Source organism: Aotus nancymaae, unplaced genomic scaffold (genome assembly GCF_030222135.1).
Source record: "Aotus nancymaae isolate 86718 unplaced genomic scaffold, 86718_ANA_hifiasm-v0.15.2.pri h1tg000006l, whole genome shotgun sequence".
Classification (NCBI taxonomy): Eukaryota; Metazoa; Chordata; class Mammalia; order Primates; family Aotidae; genus Aotus; species Aotus nancymaae.
The window spans coordinates 97,405,113-97,428,081 of NW_026988417.1; positions in this window are offsets into that span (position 1 = coordinate 97,405,113).

A 22,969-nucleotide genomic window follows, 5' to 3' on the forward strand; every position below is an offset into this window, starting at 1 on the left:
CCAGCATATCCTGGAAACAACCATCTCGTCACCGGATGCTGACGCACACAGTATCTTTAGTAAAATGTTTTTATCAGAAGTTCTTCCCCATGGGTTTCAGTGACCACAAGAGTTTAGTGGTCAGGGAAGGGAAGACACGGGCATGGCTGCCAAAAGGAAAAGTGATTTAATCATTGACTTTGGCCCCAAAGTGTCTTCACAAGTCAACTATCTGATGCCTTGGTTTCCCTCCTGCAAAATGAAGGAAATCTCACTTGCTATTTATTTTAAAGGAGTGCAATGAAGATTAATGAGAAGATGTTTATAAATATCCTAAAAGTCCCCGAGAGAAAAGTGGCTGAGCTTCAGGTGTTGCACCATACAGAACAATCTCGGCACACACAGAAATAGAGGGAAGAAGCTCAAAAGGAGAATTTGAGCCTTAAAAATAGACCACAGAGCAGTTTCTCAGTTGCTGGGTGTTATATAGGTCTCTGCATGCGGCTGACTGCGAGCAAGGTGATTATAAAATATGGGACAAAACTGAGCAGCGGCCTCGTCAAGGGGAGAATGGGGGCTGTCGCTGGAGGCTGAACAAAGACTGAGTGAGAATGAACCCAAAATTCCTAGCAAACCATCCTCAGTGGCAGGTCTACGGTAGTCTTCTCAAACTCTGATGTGTATTAGATCACCTGGCGACGTTGACAAAAAGCATATTTCTAGGCCTCACCTCCAGAAATTATCATCAGTCAGTCTGGAGTTGTGCCCAGGAATCTGCATTTTAATCAGCGAAGTCTTACTCTGACCACACTTTGGGAATCTGTAGTCTAAACTTTCCGGCCTGAAGGTTTGTGGTGAACTAATGGTCATATCATTTTCTGAAGGCAGAGAAGCTGGAACTAACGGAATTCTAACTCTAGCTTTAAATTTTGGTCCAGAATGGGATAATGGAGAGAAAATAACAGAGGGCAGGGGACGAACAATTTTGTTGGGCAAACTGTCCCATGGCTACACAGAGTCACTCACATACCCACGGTGACAAAAGGCAACCGAGGCTACGTAGTTAGTTGGAATAAATAAACATTGTAGATCCATGCTGTGTCACACAGCAGCCACTTTCCATATGCGGCTATCGAGCATTTACAATGTGGCTAGTCAGAATTGAGATTTAATGTGTATATAAAATACACCTCAGATTTCAAGGACTTCGTACCATATATACATACATACACACACATATACACACACACAAACACATATAACAAATATTTCATGTCTTATTTCATTCATGTTGAAATGATAATGTTTTGGACCTACTGTGTTACATATAATATATTTAAATTAATTTCACTAGTTTCCTATCCTTTTCTAAATGTCGCTACTGGAAAACTGAAAATTACCTATGTGGCTCTCATTATATTTCTATTAGACAGTACTGTTCCAGATCAGGACACTGTCTGGGTCTTAACTGGTAGAATCCCTTGATCTTGCAGCGTGCTCCTTCTGGATTATATTGGTGTGCCAAGAGCCCCTTCTACCCGGCTGTCATAGCAGGTGACTTAATGGTAATGGCCCCTCGGGAAAGACGAAGAGCAGACAGCCCTGGCGCAGCTCATTCACTTATCCAGGAAGCCTGCCAAATATAAACACCCTGCAATACAGAGAGGAAGTCAAAGGACATGAATTTGACTAATAACTGAAAGATAATAAAAGCCCAGCAATGCCCAAAGTGTGCTGTATAGGAGCCTCTAGCTCCCAGTGTCCTGCTCCTACCTATGTCCAGTGGGGAAGGGCAGGATGGGGATGGACACAGAGATAGAGTGAAGGGATTCATACCCCTTGCTCTAGACGGGTAAGAACAAAATTGGGCCATTTTATTTTCTCCTGAGGTAGACCTTGCACCTGGCACAAACCCACCCAGTGTTACCTGCTGTGACTTGAGAAGCACTTTTGGAAAGTATTTCTTTAATTTAAAATAAGTCATTACATTATTATTCAGGTTTTTTTCTTCATCACTGACCCCCAAATGCCAGTAAAGATACAATTAAAGCATGAGCAAAGTTCTTTTTCAATGACAGAACAAGCAGAGATAAATTCGTAGGTTATTTCGGAGCATGGCAAATTTTACACCTAGAGAAAAGTGTAAGAAAAAAGGATTCTCACCTTGTTAACTAAACTAGAACAGAAGATTCATTTGTGTTCTGACTTCCTGGCTGCTGTGGGAGCTGCACTATCCTAAAATTCTATGAAGACTCTGAACTCCCACAACCTCCATCTCTCTGGTGTGCTCATTTGAGCTCCTCTCTTGTTTTTATCTTCTGCTCCAAGATCCCAGAGACCAGTGCCATGGCATCGACAAGCTCTCCACTCGAATCTCAGGATGCCGGGACATCCACACCCCTAAGTCTTGAGTCAGTCAGTGGCCATGGCAGCTTTCCTCAGTGACCCAAATTGTAGCATCGTTACTCACAGGAAAGAGCTGCGATCTATCTACGTTGGAAAACTCAGCTTTCCAAAATGAAAGCTCATAGCATCTTGTCACACCTTTGCTTCAGGTATGACCTCACTCACTCAACAGAAGGAACTGGATGAGACTAGAAATTATATTCAGTTATGAAGACAGAAGTTGTACTTTCTCTTGCGCAAAAGCTACCTCATGGGACAGTGTCCGGGAGGCTTCATGGCATTTCAGTCTACTCATACTGAGTTATACTAAATTGCACGTGGCAATTTAGTTTAAGCAAAAGTGTACAAGAGAAGTCACAGACATGCTTGTAGCCACACGCTCTGTGTGGCAATGAGTTACTCCTCAGCCACACAGAGGCCAAACAGTCTCCCAATTCCACCATTTTTGTTCTGCTTATTGTGGATTTTCTGACAGGAAATGGAAATTTGGTTGATAATTACCAGGCGTGCAGATAAGGTTTCCTCATTAAAGTCTCATAAAACCATGAAAATAAATCATTGCAAGTGAAGAGGGAAAGAAAATCTTCTGTTTAGACTTTTCTGTGACCATATAAGTCAATTATTTTTTCTCTTACAGCCCAGTGACTTTGTTTTCAGCTAGCATGCAGGCTGATCGTCAGAGGAAAGAATTTAGCGACCTCACAGAACTTTTCCGATTTTGAGTTAATGGTTTGGTATGTCAGGGACATGCCAAGCCTGGCAGAATAAATTATGAAACTGCAGCTGAGGAAACACAGCAGAGGAAGCCCGTGTAATACATGTCTGCAGATATGATATAGACATAAATAAATACTACAATTTTGAGAAAATTGGAGGGGTCCATTTGGCCTGTCCTGGAGGTCAAAGCTGTTCAGAAATCACATAAATGGCGGTAATCCCAAATTAGACTCAGCTGAAAACTGGAACACACGACCGTTCCCACTCCCCATCTGGTGGAGTTTCCTCCTCTTCTGCACATCAATTCCAGGCACTGGGGACCCTTACACAATTCAACTTCTTCCAGGGATTCCTCTCCAAGCATTTCCCAACTCAGCTACAAGCTCAGGAGCTTTCCAGTTTTTCTACCATAATTTGTCTGGTCCCAAGTCTTAGCTTTCCTTCATTTTGGAAAAAGGTGTTACTGATTGATATACCTTCACAATAGCCTGCAAGGTTTCACCTAGGGTTCCTGAGAAGTATGTGACTCTTGGTATGTTAAGATTTTTTCCAACGGAGCTGATGCCTGGAGCCCACATCTTCATTAGACTGCCCTTGCAAAAGCCAGGAAAGAAACACACTCCAAAGTAATTTAATTTCAGACTACAATGAATCCAGATTACTTACCAGCCACATTGTTAAAATGAAGATTCTCAGAGCAGATTACCGGGAGGCAAGGTGACCAACTCCAGGGTTACCCGGGACTGAGGTTCCCGAGAGGTGAGCTTTTTGGTGCTAAAGCCAGGCAAACTTGGACAAATTAATCACTGGTGGACCAGAGACATTCACAGAAACTCAAGACAAATGCCCATTTCACACTTTCCTAAGAGGCTGAACTATGTTGTAAGCAGTGACCGCAAAGTACCCAAACATAAGGAGGTGTGTTTGTCCATCATTTCCTTGACTTCGGTGGCAAGTAGAAAACTAGGCATGCAGGTCGAGATGCAAGGCTTCGTCTGCTCCAAATGTCTCTGTGACTATAGGTTTTATCACTCCACCAAAAGGAATTGGCCAGTTTTAAACCCTCATTCTTAAAGATGGGTTGAGGCCGGGTACAGTGGCTCACGCCTGTAATCCCAGCACTTTGGGAGACTGAGGCGGACAGATCACCTGAGGTCAGGAGTTGGAGACCAGCCTGGCCAACATGGTGAAACCCTGTCTCTACCAAAAATACTAAAATTAGCCAGGCATGGTGGGGCATGCCTGTAATCCCAGCCACTCAGAAGGCTGAGGCAGGAGAATCTCTTGAACCCGGGAGGCGCAGGTTGCAGTGAGCTGAGATCATGCCACTGTACCGCAGCCTAGGCAACAGAGCAAAACCCTGTCTCAAAAAAAGAAAGAAAAAAGATGGTTGAGAAAATGGCTATGACAGCCCTCGGCAGACCAGATGCCCTCTCCAAGGTGCTCATACCATGATGATCAGAGGATGATGAGCCACTGGGACGTTGCTTTGTCTTCTACTGTAAACACCCATTTCGTCTTTTCCACCTTTCTAAGTGTGTGGACTAGTCAATGGCTTTTGTGTGCTGCTTGTCGCCTATCAGCTGTGCTTTCAAAGGAGCCCTAGAACAGCCTCCCCTAGACCGAAACTGCCCGGCCCTGTGGGCAGACACACCCCTCCCCACCCTCTCTGCCCCCTCCTGCCTTTCCTCCTCATGCTCTGGTGCTGTAACTGGCAGGGTGAGTGTGGCTGGATACAGGAAAGGCGGCACTCTGGAGTCCAAAGTCAGGTGCCTGCCTCTCTCTCACAACCTGACACCTCTTCCAGTTGCTGTGACCTGAGCTTTTGAAGCTTGTAGCCCAGAAAGTTATCTTCCATGTAATCGTGGGAGTCCCCGCCTAACCCAGGTAACTGTATTCACTTCCTTCTCTATCTTACTTGCTGAGGTGGCGTGCCTTTTTTCCACCTCTTTTCAGAAACTCCATTAATGGCACAGTACCAGCTTCAAGGAGTTTCCACTGCAGAGCTCTGGAAGTGACTAATGCGCTGAAGGGGCCGCGGGCTTCATCTCGCCCCCGTCTGAATCTGTGTCTTGGTCTTCTTCATCTCTAGCTGACAATATCCAGGCAAAAGTTCATGCCTAAATCCAAGTGTCAAGAACCCAGAGATAGTCCCTGGTTCATGTGAACCTTCATGGAAGCAACAATTTTGGAGCTGCAACTTTCAAGGCTCCCACCGTCTGCCACGTATTAAACAGATTTGTTATCGTGAATGACATCGCAGAGGAGCAATCCATGCTCGTCACCGTCCAGATGACTTGTCCTTGAAGAACACCAGGCCTGTTGTTGGAAATCTTTGCTGAATGAACATAGGAAAATGTGATTCTGCTACCTCCTCCTGCATTTGTGCTCTTGTTCCTGTTAGCTATGACTTCATGACTGTTAAAACCTGGAGGAGTGCAGTCAGGCGCGGTGGCTCATACCTGCAATCTCATCACTTTGAGAGGCCAAGGTGGGAGGATTGCTTGGTCCCAAGAGTTGGAGACCAGTCTGGGCAACCTATGGAGACCCTGTCACTCCAAAAAGGTTTTTAAAGTTTTAAACGAAAAAATTAAAAAAAAAAAAAAAAACCGGGAGAGTGTTAAATAAGAATTTAAGCAGAAAGGAGCTACTGGCTATGTGTTTGACATCTCAGTGGAAATTCTGACTCCCTGGCAGTTGTGGGCCAGACCCCATACACGACACTGCAGCTGTGGAAGACTCAGTGCACGCGGCCTCTGGGTGCTCCCGCACTGCTAGGCAGACAACAAGGCCATCCAAACCTTTGAGGCTGCTGTATCCACACAAAGCATCCACTCAGTTATATTACTGAAGCATAATCATGGGAACAAGGCTTTTTGAAAACAAGAAAAGGAGGAAAGGGGAAACGAGAAACCTTACAGTGGGCAAACACTGCTAAGCCAGTGATCAAGGTTAATATCAACAGCCATAAGTTATGTTGCCACGTGCCCTGATGGGGTCTGATGAAAACACCACTTTCCTTCTGTGACTTTTCTTTCAACGACCTGTAACCCCTGTCTAAACATAAGAAATTCGTCACAGTCCAATCATAGAGCATCCTACAATGCACCTGAGCAGGGCTCCATAAAACTGTCAAGGTGCCATCAAAAACAAGGAATGTCTGAGAAACTGTCAGAGGTGGAGGAGCCTAGACAGATGTGACAGCCCAATGGAATCCCATGTCCTGGATGAGACTCTAGGATGCAAAAGGACATTAGGAAAAAAACTAAGGAAATGTGAATAAACCAGACTTTAGTGAATAATAATGTATCAGCACTGGCTTCTTGATTATGACAAATGTACCATTCGAATGTAATGTTAATAGAAAGGGGAATTTGTGTGAAGGCCTTGGGGAACTATATAGGAACTCTATGTACTGTCTGCTTAATTTTCCTAAATCTCTGCTAAAAATAAAGTCCATTAATAATAACAATAGTCATAATAATAAAGCACACGCCAGGCACTAGAACCACTTGGCCAAAGTGGAGGGAGACGCTAAGAATAAATAAGGTACCCCCACACCCTGTACACAGAGCTAAGGAGTGAAGAGTTAATCATCTTACTAGGTTTATTGGTTTTCACTTTATCTACTTCCTAAAGTACCAAACAGTACATGAAGATAATTACCAGAGAAGCCAGACAAAGGTCACACACTGTATGATTCTAAGTTTAAGTGCAAGATGGAGCTGTTTCATGGAGTTCCTGACACACGTAGGCCATGATAACAGGGCCCTGGGATATGGCAGTTTTCAAAAGGATGCGCCGGGAGCAAATTTAATCTTGTGCCAGGTTTTGGGGGCTCTCTTTTCCTTTCCAACTGTCTCTCCAGAAGTGCTGTCTCCCAGCCCACCTTTCCCTCGCTCTCACCAGGGCTCAGGAAGTCCTCTGCTATGGAGAAGGCTTAGGCAGAGGCCTTGGGTCCTCTGCAGATGACAGATGGCTGTTTCTCCCTCTCTGCTCTGCAATGCCCTTTTCTGGACAGGTGATGCTGACTGATGATGCGTTCGTTAACTGTCCCTGGGCAGGGAATTAATGCCTGAAAGATCTCACTGGAATGCAGGAGGAGGGAGCTTTGAGGCAGGGCAACGAGGTCTTTTTCCCCATACAGCTGCTCACCTCCTTCATACATGGGGCTAGCCCAGGGTGAGGCGCTAACCCTGAGACTTGCACTTTCCCAGATTTCCTTCCATTCAGAGGTGCAAGTAGACCATCTATCACGATGCCTGCACAAGGCGAAGCTTCCCAGTAAGCCCGATCGTCTAACTCAGAGCTCCCTCCTCTGTTCCTCCTTCCAAGTCCCAGCCTCAGAACATGCAATGGGGAAGGGAAAGTCATGATTCCCATGTTCAGGGCAAGAAGAGGAACTCTAAAATCTTTAGCTCTTTTAACAATGGTGAAAGGCAACAGAAGCCAAATCATGGCAGAACCTGAGTCTGCCACTTCCGCACAAAACTTGCTAGAGGAGTAGTTCTTACCCTGCATATCTGTGGGTTTTCCATGCATGGATTCAATGGCAGATTAAAAATATTTGAAAACACAATTGAATCTGAACATGTCCAGACTTTTTTCCCCTTGTCATTATTCCCTAACCAATACACAACAACAACTCTTTACACAGCTTTTCCATTATGGTTCTTACAAGTAATCTAGAGATGATGTAAAGTCAGTGGGTGTGGAGGGATGTGAGCAGGTGCACATACGACACCTGTTCATCTCAGGGACTTGAGCATCCTCAGATTTTGGTAACCATGGGAGTCCTGAAACTAATCCTCCTTGGATACTGAGGGACAACTGTATTTATAACTCACCTTCCAAACTGTAAATATATTTTCTCATTCTTGGGATTTTCTTTCTCTTTTTCCAGTTTGTAAAAAGAGAGACAGGGTCTTGCTCTGCCGCTCAGGTTGGAGTGCAGTGGTGCAATTACAGCTCACAGCAGCCTTGACCTCCTGGGCTCAGGTGATCCTCCCACCTCAGCTTTCTGAGTAGCTGGGGCTATAGGTGCCTGTCACCATGCCTGACTAATTGTTCATTTGTATTTTTTGTACAGGTGGGGACTCACCATGTTGCCCAGGCTGGTCTTAAACTCCTGGGTTCAAGTGATCTGCCCACCTTGGCCTCCCAAACTGCTGGGATTACAGGTGTGAGTCACCACAACCAGGCTTTCTTGTAATTTTCTTAGTAACATTTTTTTCTCCAGCTTTCTTTATTGTAAGAATAGAGAATGTAATACATATAACACAAAATATGTGTCAATCAACTGTTTATGTTATGAGTAAATCTTCCAGTCAATAGTAGGCTATTAGTAGTTAAGGTTTTGGGAAGTCAAAGTTATACATGGATTTTGGACTGCATGAGGGATCGAGGCCCCTACCCCAGTCTTGTTGAAGGATCAACTGTATATTCAGGATGCTGTGAGAGCATGATGGGAAAGAATTGAGCCCTCACGTGGGGGTTAGGGGCAGTTCCCAGGAGAAGAGACCCCAGGGCTGAGCCTGGAAGGAATTAAGCGGCACAAGCGGTAGGTTGGGGCAGCATCCAGGCCCTGGTGATAGCAACACAGTCACCAAATGAGGACCCTGGCAGAATCAGTTCCAGGAACCTCGGGTACGTCTGCTTGGTTTCCCTGCAGATCTGAGTCTTCAATCTCTCAAGAGCGGAGTGGCACCAAGATGGGAAAGTGAGGCTGAGGTTCAACCCCATCCTGCCCCTGACACCCATGTGCAAATCTCCATGACCCCGCATGTCCTCACCTCCTATACATTCTGGTGTAAGTGCTCAAGAGTTTTCCTATCTCCCAACTTTGAATCAAGAGGTCTCAATGGCACACAAAGATCCGAAAGGCCTGTGGTCAGCACGACAGCACTCCAGGGGCCCCCAGTAGCTGGTTCACATCTCAGTGGAAAATCTGACTTGGGTCCTTCCAGGTCTTCAAGCTTCACTTAGGGAACTGAGTCTTCCAGACTTTGTGAATGCCAGTCCCTGACTCAGCACCCTTCCACCACAAAGTGTTTACTGGGAAATACTGAAGTGAGAATATTAGAACATTATTGTCGAGAGTTTCATCTTTTATGATGCAAAAGATAGTCAATTACAAAGTTCACCCTTAATTTTGACGGTATATGTTCTCCCTCCTGGGATGAGGTATGTGACGTTATATATCCTTTTTAATGAAATGGTTATAACAGTAGATGACAGGGGCTTTTCAAATGTCTTTTCTTGGCAAAATTATCATTTGGTAACTTCTGCCAAACTCAGTTTTTATTTTGACTGTTACCAGTTGATGAAATCTCTAAATCTGGGGATCACTGAATTGGTCATTCTAGAACTAAAATTAAAGTTCTGGGACTAGGTCTCAACTCTGTCTTCTTTGTCAGAAGTAATAGATTAGGCCTCTGGCTCAATTCCGAGTTAGTTAAAATGCATTCCTATAGGTATCTGCCGGGATAGCACAGACTATGTTATAGTAACAAATTAAGCCTAAAATCTCAAAGGCTTAATACAAAAACAAATTTATTTCTTACTCATATTATACATCCACCATGGGTCAACAGTGGTTTGTATACTCCGCATGGTCATTCAGGGACTCAGGCTGATGGAGGCCTATTTATAGCTGCACTTTCTGAATGTGCTTAGAAAGTGCACGTGACCGCTGAAGACACCATGAAATGTGAAGAGAAGACTGGAAAGCCACATAGAAACTTTTATGTCCAGGCCTAGAAGTGACCAACCTTACTCCTGCTCATAACCCTTTAGTCAGAACTCAGTCGTCCTGGCCCAGTCTAGCAGTAAGGGAGGCCGGGAAGTGCAGGGGAGCACGTGGATATTCAGTAAATACTAAATGCTTCTGCCATATCTGGACTATAATAGGAAAGAGAACCTGAACAGGTAAATAAAGGCAAGACTGCAAAGCATTTTTATTTCCAGGTTGAAGTGTTAGCACACCACCCTATAGGCATCAGAGAGCATGAAGGGATTTAATACAATTAAACTAGTCCCAGTATGAAGGGCAGATTGGAAGGAGAAGGCACTAGAGTCAGGGAGTCCAACTAAGGGATGTTGTAATAGTGTTGGCATTTGGTAACAAGATCTGCATTAGTGTGATCTAAGGGGAGTGAAAAGTAGAGGTGAGCATGACATTTTCAGCAGAAGATTAATTACATGGAATGGCACGATTGAGAATCCAGATTTTGGAGTCAAGAGGCAATACTTGAAACCACAAGATCCTGCCAAGGGAGAGAGGAGGGGGTTCCATGCAAGCTTTGCTGCCCCTTGGCAAGGAGGTGTGTGGGGGTTGCTGATGGAGACTGAGAAGTCAACTTCCTCGAGGGAGGTGAGTACTGAGAGGGCAAGAATTAGACTCCAACATTCTGTCTTTCTGAAAATGACTTACGTAACCTTCAGACAAAGGGACCACGAATAAAATCAGGTTTCTCAGTCTGGGTGCAGTGGCTCATGCCTGTAATGCCAGCACTTTGGGAGGCCGAGGTGGGCGGATCACCTGAGGTCAGGAGTTCGAGACCAGCCTGACCAACATGGAGAAATCCCGTCTCTACTAAAAAATATGAAATTAGCTGGGCATGATGGTGCATGCCTGAAATTCCAGCTACTCGGGAGGCTGGGGCAGGAGAATCACTTGAACCTGGGAGGCCGAGGTCGCAGTGAGCTGAGATTGCACCATTGCACCCCAGGATGGGCAACAAGAGTGAAACTCCATCTTAAAAAAAAAAAAAGATTTTCATTTCTGTATAAGTTTGAGGTTTTCTATATTTTTCAATTTCTCTAAATTGAAGATATATTACTTTTGTAATAAGATTATAATGTTTTTAGTTTAAAAAAGAAAAAATATGTCAAATGAAAATCTATCTACTGCAAAACTAACAATCTTCCCCTGAAAATCATGTACATTCTAGTCCCGTGTCTCCCATCCTCAAGTGCATTTCTGAGAACTCAATATCCCACAGGAACTGGAAGTGAGGGTGTGTATGAATGAACACATCACAGCATACACAGTCTGATGTAAACACATGCAGCACTGTTAGGGGCAACTCGGTGATTGTCTGTTCATCTTTATCAGATCATCCTCTAACCCATACATTGATGAATTACACTTACTGTTTGGAATAGAAAATGTATGCACTGGATGAGTGAGAAATTTTCCTTTCTTTCTCTCTGTCTCTCTCCCTCTTTCTTTCTCTCTCTCTCCCTCCCTTTTTTCTTTCTTTCTTTTCTTTTTCTTTCTTTCTCTCTCTCCCTCCCTCCCTCTCTCCCTCCCTTTTTTCTTTTTCTTTCTCTCTCCCTCCCTCCCTCTCCCTCCCTTTTTTCTTTTTCTCTCTCTCTCCCTCCCTCCCTCTCCCTCCCTTTTTTCTTTCTTTTCTTTTTCTTTCTTTCTCTCTCCCTCCCTCCCTCTCCCTCCCTTTCTTTTCTTCTTTTTTCTTTCTCTGTCTCTCTCTCTCTCCTCTCTCTCTCTCTCTCTCTCTCCTTTCTTTCAAGACAGAGTTTTGTTCTCATTGTTGTCCAGGCTGGAGTGCAATGGTGCAGTCTTGGCTCACTGCAACCTCTGCCTCCTGAGTTCAAGCAACTTTTGTGCCTCAGACTCCCATGTAGCTGGGATTACAGGCACCTGCCACCTCACTTTACTAATTTTTTGTATTTTTATTAGAAACAGGATTTCACCATGTTGACTAGGCTGGTCTCGAACTCCCAACCTCAGGTGATCTGTCCACCTCAGTCTCCCAAAGCGCTGGCACTACAGGTGTGAGCCACCGCACCCACCCACATTTTCCTTTTCTACTTTTCCCAAATCCCTTAGGCCACGCACCTTCCATTTTTGTTTGTTATTTTTTTTTTTTTAATAAAGCTCACGGTGTGCTGCGTTGGCAGAATTAAGAGTCTGTTGTCTTTGTGTATAAAGACTGACACCCTATTGAAGACACAATGTGTTCTGGCTTCATGTTTGACAGGCTCAATCCATGGATCACTTTAGGAGTCACCTCTATCAACACCTGTGATGAACAAAGTGATACAAAGACCACAGAGCAGCAGAGCGGCATGCTTAAAATTGTGGGCTCCACATTTCATCAGATTAGAATGCAGCCTCAGCCACTCACTCATGAGTGACCCTGGGCAAGTCACGGAGCTCTCTGTGCCTCAGTTTCCTCACCTGTGAAATGTCAATAACGCCTCCCACCCCCTGGCGCTGCTGCAACTATTGAAAGTCACAAGTGTGTCAAGTGCTTCAGCCCCTGCCTCACACAGGATGAGTCCTTTCCAGATGGAGAGCCTTTTTAAAAAACTGCCCCATAGACAAGAAACGGACCCTCAACTGTCTCAGCGACAGGCACGGGGCTCAGCACAGGCAGAGCCATCCCGCCCTGGTCCCCCAAAGCTTCTGACACTTGGTGGAGATAAGCTCTCTCACACTGAGAGGAGCACAAGCAGTTCAGCTTAGCTCAGTCTTGGAAGTTTCACGTGGGAACGCACAGGGGATCTGCACAGACCAGGACACAGTAGGTAGCAGCTTGGCCAGACCTGGCACTAGCAGAGAGGTCAGAGAGCAATGCAGTTCTAGAGATGCCATCATGGGTCTCTGGTTGGTCCTCCCCATGGCCTCCTACACGAGAGATCTGCCATATGGGGTGTCTGCCATTCCAGGCCTGTGGCTGATTCGCCAGCTCTGCTTCATGCCTCTGCTTAGCCAAGGGCTGCCTACAAGCTCTGCCTTTCCTCTGCCCTATGGACCTCCAAGAAGGAGCTGACGCCGTGGAAGGCACCAAAGGCAGCTCGCACATGTCTAAAGCAAACTGGTTAACTGAGATTTGCAATACATCCTTTTTTTGGTGATGGTGGTGGCAGCTGTCTAAGATGCTTCTGAGCTGTTGGCCTCTAGTGCAAGTCTGAAATATTCGGGCCCCGTGTACTTCTCTATTGGAGAACATTGATTTGGGATATTTCAAAGTTGACCACTGATTTTTCTTAGCACATAGTAAACAACTCTAAATGTAGTTGATCAGAAAACTAACAACCAGTTATTTCAAATTCTGCCAAAGTGCACCATTCAATGATGTTTTTCTACAGCAGGAAATGTGACAGACCAGAAAGTTTCCTGCAATATAAAATGACAGTAATTATACAATTCCATGAAAAGAGAAAGGAGCAATACCACTTAAGGATTTTGGAAACCGTTTTCTGTTCTACCAGTGCTCAGTGGGCTTTGTCTTCCTTTGCAAATCTCCAAAAGAGAAATGTGATTTTCTTTTCAGTATCAAGGGTATGTACATGCCACGTAAGCTGTCACTCAATAAATTAACATGACTTTGAAAATGTCTCTAAACCAATTAAAATCAATATGGGGCAATCTCAGGAAGACAGGGACTTGGGTGTGAGTGAATAAAGGAACAGGTATTACTTGTACGTTGCCTTGACTGGAGAGAGATTGTCTGACCAAAACCTGGCAAGCAGCTGCTCAGTAAATACCTTTGTGTGTACGACTTCCTCAATGAGTCCAAGACTCAGAAAAAGAGGTAAAGCCAAATAATCAGGGATTGGCAAGACTGATAGGGCAGGACCCACGCAGAGAGATGTGGGATTGACAGAAACAAATCCAGCCAGGGGAGGCTCGTGGGCCACTGTCTGCAGATGGTCATTCCCTGCGCTGAATTCTTTGCTCACCAAGGAATTTACTTACGGCTTATTTAAACTCCCAGGCGAAATTCGAACTGGAAAAGGGGACGGGGTATGAGCATTTTGATCCCCTGGAAAGGGCTAAATATTTGGCAAGCACTGAAAAATGTTAACCATAAAACATCTTTATCTTCAGAATCAATATCCGGAAATCTCCCATTTTTTCCCATTCTTGTTTCTTTTCATACCCCATTCAGAACTCCTGTTGACTTTAAACCAACTCGGGGCCTTGGGAAGCAATTTGTAGGAAGATGAAAATCAACAACAAAATATGACTCTAGGTCCAAACAATTCTCCTTTAAAGGCTTTGTACGTGTGACTATCTGATTTGCACCCCCCAAGATAATCTTTCTTAATTAAATTTAAAATCATGGTTTCTGTTCACTTTTCAAAAATTGTGTAAAATAACACAGCAGTCATGGCTGTATATTAGCTTCAGCTGCCCTGATACTCATGAGAATTGGCCGGTTGTCCTCCATGATGTGGCTTTTCAACTGTAGTATTCTTTCTGGCATCACATTAGAAATTGCAAGCAGAATGTGCATCACTGTCCATACAGGTGGAGTATAACATTTAGAAAGTTACTACTCTGTCCCTGCAGTGAGACAACAATATTAATTACCTTGCTCCTGGCATGGAAAATGATGAAAATGACCTGCACAATGAGGATGTCAAACTGTCTTTTTAAATCTGACACCTGGACTAGACATGCTAGGAATCTATGACACTTACAATTAAATACCTAAGATTATCAAACACAAGTTCAGACAAGGCTAATTTAGAAATTATTGTCAAGACTGACTGAGGAACATTCATAATTTGGGAGAAAAAAAGCTTAAAATGGCAAAGAGCCCCACAGAGGGACCAAGTACATGGTTTCCCCTTTTAGAAACTGAACTGAAAGTCAATGACATTTGCTTTCTTTAGAAAAAAATCACATCAATTAAGAGACGTGTGTGATTAAGAAGAATCTTTGGTATTGAGTTGTTTCCAGAGAAGAGATGCTGTTTCAGTGGACGAAAAGGGGAAATTTTTAAATTCTGGATCTCTCCTCTCCTCTTATGTTTTGATTAAGAACAAGGAGTTTACCTCTAACGTTTTGTGTTAAACTCAACTCATTGCTTGACGCCATGTTGGCATTTATTCCCACATAGAATAAATTGAGACAGGAAGTACTGAAAGATACAAGTGCCAGACTATGAGAAAACCAGGATCTATCTTAAGATATTCTCAAACTCTCAAGAAGCTTCCAGTATACCCCAAGTCATCCTTTTTTAAATTAAAAAAAGAAAAAAAGAAAAAAAAAGCACTTATTATATCTTACAAATGACAGGAAGTTATTTTCTCCTCAATACCCTCACTGGGCAAGCGAAAATTCCCAACTTATTCCACATAAATTGTACATGTCTATTTGAAATATCAGAATCCAAAGTATGAATAACTAAGACATTTTTCAACAAGGTTATTTTGAACCAAAGTTATGGGGGTGAGAAGCAATATTAACAGGAGAATGTTAAGAGCAGGTATAATGACAAACGAAAAGCTGCCCCAAATCTGATACATTTCCTTAGGAAAAAGCCCACTCTGTGTTCAGTTTCTGATGTTTGGACAACAGCAAGTTCAGGCTCATTAGGAAGGAGGGAGTGGTGCTGGAGGGAAGGCTGGTGGAGGGAGGATTAACCGTGCAACCACTTGGCATCTGTGAACCAATGACAGCTCTATAAAGGCCCAGGAAAACAGACAACAGACTAAGGGAGGGAGGTGTGAGGGGCCAGCCTTGGTTTTTTTTTTTTTTTTCGTTTTTCGACTGTTGCCCAGGCTGGAGTGCAATGACGCAATCTCGGCTCACTGCAACCTCCGCCTCCCAGGTTCTGCTGCTATTCACTTGGGGTGGTTGGCAAAATATTACAGAAAATATTTAGGAAAAGTTATAGATTAGTCTCAAACCTTTTGGAAGGCCCAAAGGTTTTATTGGGGGCAGGCCAAAGGCAGCTGGCAGATCCATTAAATTAGGAAGAAAATAGGGATGAGGCTCTTCCCAGTTAAGTCTGTTTACCCCATACCTTTTTATCTCCACTCTGTTTACTCATGTTAACTTTGTGCTGGATGGCTCTCTCAGGGGGAGATCAAATGGGCATTGCCTGTTAACAGCATTTACTCTGGGCCCAGAACCTAATGCTTTTATCAGTCATAAAACCACTCTCTTAACCATGTTAATGATCCACAAGTGAGTTAACTTAGAACCTCTGTTGTAAAATCTTAAGGGAATAAATGTGTGGACAGAGGGTCTGAGTAGATTGGTTGCATTTTGCCCTCTGAAAGCAGCCAACGGCCATCCTTAGCCCACTTGAAACACTGTAATGGTGTGAGAGTGCATTCAATCATCTGTGGTTGAGTCGGGGTCTGCAGGTCAGACTTCTGCAGGTAGTGAGACCCACATCTCAGGTGGTGACCCCGACATGATAAAGGGCACAGGGTTCAAGTGATTCTCCTGCCTCAGCTTCCCTAGTAGCTGGGATTACGGGCGCCTGTCACTACACCTGGCTAATATTTTGTATTTTTAGTAGACAGGGTTTCACTATGTTGGCCAAGCTAGTCTCGAACTCCTGACCTCAGGTGATCCACCAACCTCAGCTTCCCAAAGTGCTGGGATTACAGGTGTGAGCCACCACACCCAGCTTTTGTTTTTTTTAAATTTTTTTTTTCTTTAGAAAGAAAGAAAGAGAAAGAATAAAGAATAGGAGGAAAAAGGAAGAGAAAGAGAGAGAGAGAGAATGGGAGTATTGCTTTCTTGCCCAGGCTAGAATGCAGTTTAGTAATGGGTATTGAAAACCTCTTTTATATCAATAATTATACTTGATGTAAACAGGAAGGAATAAGGGAAGAAAATAACGAACGAGCAGCCAACCAATATTTCATTTAAACCTATGAAGTGCTATGCGATTACTGAGGAGTGATTTACTTCCAATTATGCAGTCACTTATGGAAAAGGTGTGAGGTGGTAATGTATGTTTTATGTATTTGAAGTGGAGAGTTCTATAAATGTTTATTAAGTTTACTTGTTCTGGGTCTGAGTTCAAGTCCTGGATGTCCTTGTTAATTTTCTGTCTCGTTGATCTATAAAATCGTTAGCTCTTCTTGTTACATTGATCCTTTTACCATTATGTAATGTCCTTCTTTGCCTCTTTTGCTCTTTGTTGCTTTAAAGTCTACTTTATCAGAGGGCGAGAATTGCATCTCCTGCTTTTTATTTATTTGTTTATTTTTACTCTCTGACTGGTTGATAAATCTTCCTCCTTCCCTTTGTTTTGAGTCTTTGTGTATCGTTGCATGTGAGATGGGTCTGGATGCAGCACACCAATAGGTTTTGGCTTTTTATCCGATTAAAATATATATAACTTTAATACTGGCATTTGATGCTAGCTGGCTGTTTTGCCCATTAGTTAGTGTAAATTTTTCGTTGTGTTAATGTTCTTTTCTTTTTGATATATTTTTGGAAAGGCTGATATTGGTTGTTCCTTTATATGTATAGTGCTTCTTTCAGAAGCTCTTGTAAAGCAGGCCTGGTGGTGGTGAACTCTCTAAGTACTTGTTTGTTCGCAAAGGATTTAATTTTTCCTTCGATTATAAAGCTTAGTTTGGCTGGATAGGAAATTCTGGGTTGAAAGTTCTTTTCTTTAAGGATGTTAAATATTGGTCCCCACTCTTTTCTGGCTTGTAGGGTTTCTGCTGAGAGATCTGCTGTAAGTCTGATAGGTTTCCCTTTATGGGTAACCTGACCTTTCTCTCTGGCTGCCGTTAGTATTTTCTCCTTCATTTCAACCCTAATAAATCTGGCAATTGTGTGCCTTGGGGTTGGTCTTCTTGAAGAATATCTTTGTGGTGTTCTCTGTATTACCTGGAGTTGAATATTACCCTGCCTTGCCAGGTTGGGAAAGTTTTCCTGAATGATATCCTGAAGAGTATTTTCCAACTTGGATTCATTCTCTTCATCACATTCAGGTACACCTATCAAACGTAAATTAGGTCTTTTCACATAGTCCCATATTTCCTGGAGACTTTGCTCATTCCTTTTCATCCTTTTTTCTCCAATCTTGTCTTCTCGTTTCATTTCACTGAGCTGGTTCTCGACTTCTGATATCCTTTCTTCTACTTGATCAATTCGACTGTTTAAACTTGTGCATGCTTCGCGAAGTTCTCGTGTTGTGTTTTTCAGCTCCATCAATTCACTTATATTCCTCTCTAAATTGTCCATTCTCGTTAACATTTCGTCAAACCTTTTTTCAAGGTTCTTAGTTTCTTTGCATTGGGTTAGAACAAGTTCTTTTAATTCACAGAAGTTTTTTATCACCCACGTTTTGAAACCTGCTTCTGTTATTGGAACACACTCGTAATCTATTAAGCCTTGTTCCGTTACTGATGAGGAATTGAGATCCCCTGTGGAGGGAGAGGCATTCTGATTTTGAGTATTCTCTGCCTTTTTACGCTGATTTCTTCCCTTCATTATATATTTATCCATCTGTTGTCTTTGTAATTACCGACTTTCTAACTAGGTCTCTGAGCAGACGTCCAACTTGTTGATTCCCAGTGCCGAAGTCTGAGCAATCCACTACGCCGGCCAAAACAGCGGTGTTAAGATGGATGGTGCTTTTCTGCCCGGGAATCTCCAGACTCTGCACCAAAAACTGGCGCGCTAAGGCACCAGCTAAACCGCCGCGCCAGCCACAAGAGTCGCTCTGGCGACACGTAGGGCTCCTCTGCTGGGAATCTCCTGAACCGTGAGCAACAAATATTCGTCTGAAAGTGTAGCGTCCTCTCGTTCTCTGTGCTTTCACTGGGAGCTAGGAGCCCGAGCTGCTAGTGATCAGCCATCTTGGATCAGCCTTGGTTTTAAGAGTTTTATAATAAAAAAAAAAAAGGAAAAAAAAAGAAAAAAATAATAATAACAAATTTTAAAAAAGAGTTTTACATGCAAAAAAGAAAGAAACTGGACCCATCTGCTTTACAGAGAGGGCTCTTCCCTTTCAAGGAGGGGAACCCTGACTTGGGACATGGACACAGAGCTTGGATTGCCGGCAGGCAAGCTACTCCTCCACCAGATACCATTACAATGGAGTTGCTTCTTGTTTCTGAGATTCCTGTGACTCCGTTAAAGGCACAGCCTCTCAGTGATACCTTGGATCACCAGCACCGATACAATACATGCAGAGGATGCTTGGGCAGAACTGCAAAGCAGGCAAGCTTTACTTTTTTGGGTGGCCCCAGCTACCCAAATATCTCAGTTTTCTCTACCTGAGATTTTTCTCTACCTGAGATTTTCTCTACTTGAGATTTTTCAGGATGTTTCTTTCCTCTCTACTTCTGAATGTGTTGGGCTCTGCATGTGGCACCTGGAATTGTGATGGAGCACCGTCCTGCGGCTGTATGTGCTATGCCCCTGTCATCGTATGATGCTACTCTGGTGCTGTGCTATTGCCATACACATTTCATACTGGGATCGAGGCCCTCCACTGCAGGGCAGGGTGAAGAGCTCAACTGGAGGAAGTCATCTGGTGGAGGTCAGGCATCAAGGGAAGAAGCTCAGCTCTCAAATTTAAAGCTGGAATTTGGAAGGAGAGCTTGAGAGAAAAAGAGAGTCTCTCTCTCTCTGGGCCTTGACTTTGATGGATGAGTACCCATCCATCTAAGGACAAGCCAACATCCAGGACTCGAAAACTCAGACAGGGTGACCTCATTTATGGCAGGCCTTCGGAGCTGCAAGGTAATTAGCTCAGTCTTTCAAAGCAGGGCTGTTTGAATGCTCGTATATGCTGTGTTTTAGTTTCCATCTGTTCCACCTGTTAGAGGAGTGTTGGAAAGCCCCGGTCCATCCTAGCTGGATGAAAGGGAATGGAATAGCAATGGCATCCCGGCTTGAGCAAGGATCCTCAAGCATGTGCAGCATGTCTCTGGGGCTGGGAACAGCAGCAGAGCTAAATGAAGTAAAAAACCCTAGAAGTCGAAACCCTTGTGAACAGAGCTCAGCTCTCCCTCTCAGCAAAAAGGTTCCCTTTGGGCTCCTAAACTTTGATTCTGGATTTGGAATTCTGATTCTTGGTTCTGTATTTTGTTTTATTAAGAAAGTGGTGACTCTAATACTCCAGGCTCTTTCCCTCTACCTCCTTACAAAACTTGCTCCTAATGGGGGATAAAACCATATCAATTTATTCAGCAAACCCATAGTAAAGGTTTCCTGGGTACCAGGCTGCAGGTGATGCTCTGGAGGGGCACTGTGCCCCACACCAGTCCACAGGGAGCTGATAGCCTATTGGTCAGTGCTCATCCCCCCAGCTATTTTCATTCTAAGACTGTGAATGAAAACATTTTAGCCTATATCAAAGGAATAGCTGATGTCACCAGCGTTGGGGGCCAGTTTCTGGGCCCTCAGATCTGTGCAAGGCCGATTTGGGGCATGGATGGGAGCTGACCATATTCTCCATCATTGCTCTACAGAACTGTTGGCACAAAGGTACCTAGCACACTACCAGCTGTCTGTTTACCCATCTGGCTCCCTGCCCCACCTACCAGACCCATGACTGCACCAAGTTAAATCTCTTAGCAGCAGCTTTAACAGTACCTTGCCCTCCAATAAATTTAAACAGACATGGGATATACAACAGATCCAGAGTAATAAGCTATATTAAATTACAATGGCTTTTCTAGCCTTTGGTAAGAGGACTATGCTGGTAAATCCTGATTCTGAAAGAAGAGTTTACAAGTCAGTGTTTCCCAGCACTCCCTCTGAAAGGCAACACTCAGACTGGAAGAAAGAGAAAAGGCAAAATATGAAAATAAAGAAATCACAAAGGCGGCTGGGTGCAGTGGCTCACGCCTGTAATCCCAGCACTTTGCGAGGCCAAGGCGGGTGGATCACAAGGTCAGGAGTTCGAGATCAGCCTAGCCAATATGGTGAAACCTCATGTCTACTAAAAACACAAAAATTAGCTGGGTGTGGTGGTGGGTGACTGTAGTCCCAGCTGCTTGAGAGGCTGAGGCAGAAGAATCACTTGAACCCAGGAGGTGGAGGTTGCAGTGAGCTGAGGTCATGCCACTGTACTCCTGCCTGGGTGACAGAGCGAGACTCTGTCACAAAAAAAAAAAAAAAAGAAAAAAAAGAAAGCACAAAGGTATCGCTGTAGACAGACACTGAAAAACAGGATATTCATCCTCACGTGAGGAGAGTCTAAACCGCCCAGCCTGCTGTGGGCACCTTCGCCACCTTTATCCAACAGTCAGTGCACAGGATAAGATAAGAATTTCAGTGCTTATTCACAATAGCAAAGACATGGAATCAACCTAAATGCCCATCAATGATAGACTGGATAAAGAAAATGGGGTACATATACACCATGGAATACTATGCAGCCATGAAAAAGAATGAGATCACGTCCTTTGCAGGGACATGGATGAAGTCAGACCATGTCAAACCCTGTGATACTTTTCCATGTCACTCAGGATAAAAGCCAAGGCCCCAAACAGCCTACAAGGCCAGCCTGCTCTGGGTCCTGAGGGGTCTCAGGCTCCCTCATCCCACTCTTGTGCCAGCTGTGTGGGCCTCTCTGCTGTTTTGCCACAAGCTGGGCATGCTCCTGCTTTAGCGATTCCCTCTGCTGGGAACCTCCTTTCCCTAGACAGAGCAGGTCCAAATCTAGCCTTCCCCACAAGGCTGACCCTGGCCACCCCCCTGCACGCTGTGACCTTCCCACCCCTTCTCCAGGATTCCACATCTGCCCAATCCTGGTCTGCTTTCCTTCCTTGAGCAGCCCACACTGCCATCCAGCCTGCCTCCACTTCTTGGGCTCACTGCTCCAGGCTGGCTCCCTGGGCAGGGAAGTTCTCTTCGCCAACTCCTCCCCTTCACAGATCACAACTTCCACACAGCGCTCAACAAACATGGGCCGCATGAGGAGCACAGCAGTGAATGGAAGTATAAAATTCTTTTCAAATGGCGGATGGATCACTTGAGCCCAGGAGTTCGAGACCAGGCTGGCCAACAGGGTGAACCCCGTCTCTACTAAGAATACAAAAATTAGCCTGGCGTGGTGGTGCGTACCTGTAGTCGCAGCTACTCAGAAGGCTGAGGCAGGAGAATCGCTTGAGCCTGGGAGGTGGAGGCTGCAGTCAGTCAAGATCACATCACTGTGCTCCAGCCTGGGCGACAGAGTGAGACCCTGTTTCAAAAACAAAAGTTGTACATTTAAAGGTGCTATTTAATATAGGACGTACAGGAATGTTAACACATTTGTGTCACGGTGTTGCTTCTAACAGTAAGAAAGCCCAGCCTCCTCAGGTACCTGTTCTCATGGGTTCCTCTACTGGTTCTTCCTGCAAAACTATTACAAATCCAATGAACTGTTCCACCTTCTGATTTCTAAGATGACCTATTCATCTTCTTCCTACTTTCCCACCCTAGTAACTCCAAGGTTTATCTCTCTTCCTAGGACCAGGTATTTTCCGAACCATTTCTAAAAGAAAAACGTTTCCACAAAAAATTCCTTCTGGAGTCAGACAATCTGGGTTTGTACCTGGCTTCACTTTCCTCATCTTTACAATGAAGGTTACAATAGTAGCTATCCCACGTGGCCGTGTGAGGATGAAAGGAATAAATTAATGCAAATTCCCGAGAACAGTGCCTGGCATATATTAGGAACTCCCTGTGTTGGCTATTTTTATTCTCAGTATTACTGAATCATGAAGAAAACTGTCCGATTTAGACATATGCTGTGCCACTTTAACTTGGTTTTAAATGCTATTGGTCAACATAGTCGAAAGTAAAGCAAAACAAAATAAAAATTCTGTCTGCATCATACAAAATATCCAGACAGGTTTTCACCAAACTTGGTGTTATCTGACTTTCATATAAAACTAGTCGCATGGTCCAAACTCTCTTTGGAAAAGTGCCAAAGGAATTTTTAAAGGATGGGCAGTCATTGTCCAGAACAGCCCAAACTCGAGTATGTAAGACTCACAGAACCAAAAACAGAGAGGTGTTCTGCAAACATTGAGATGCCACGGACGGAAAAAACCTTAGTCATTTTGAACATGAGCCCTGAGCTGCAAGTCGCAAGGGCAAACACTCCTACCTGCCAGTACTGAGTTGCTTTCA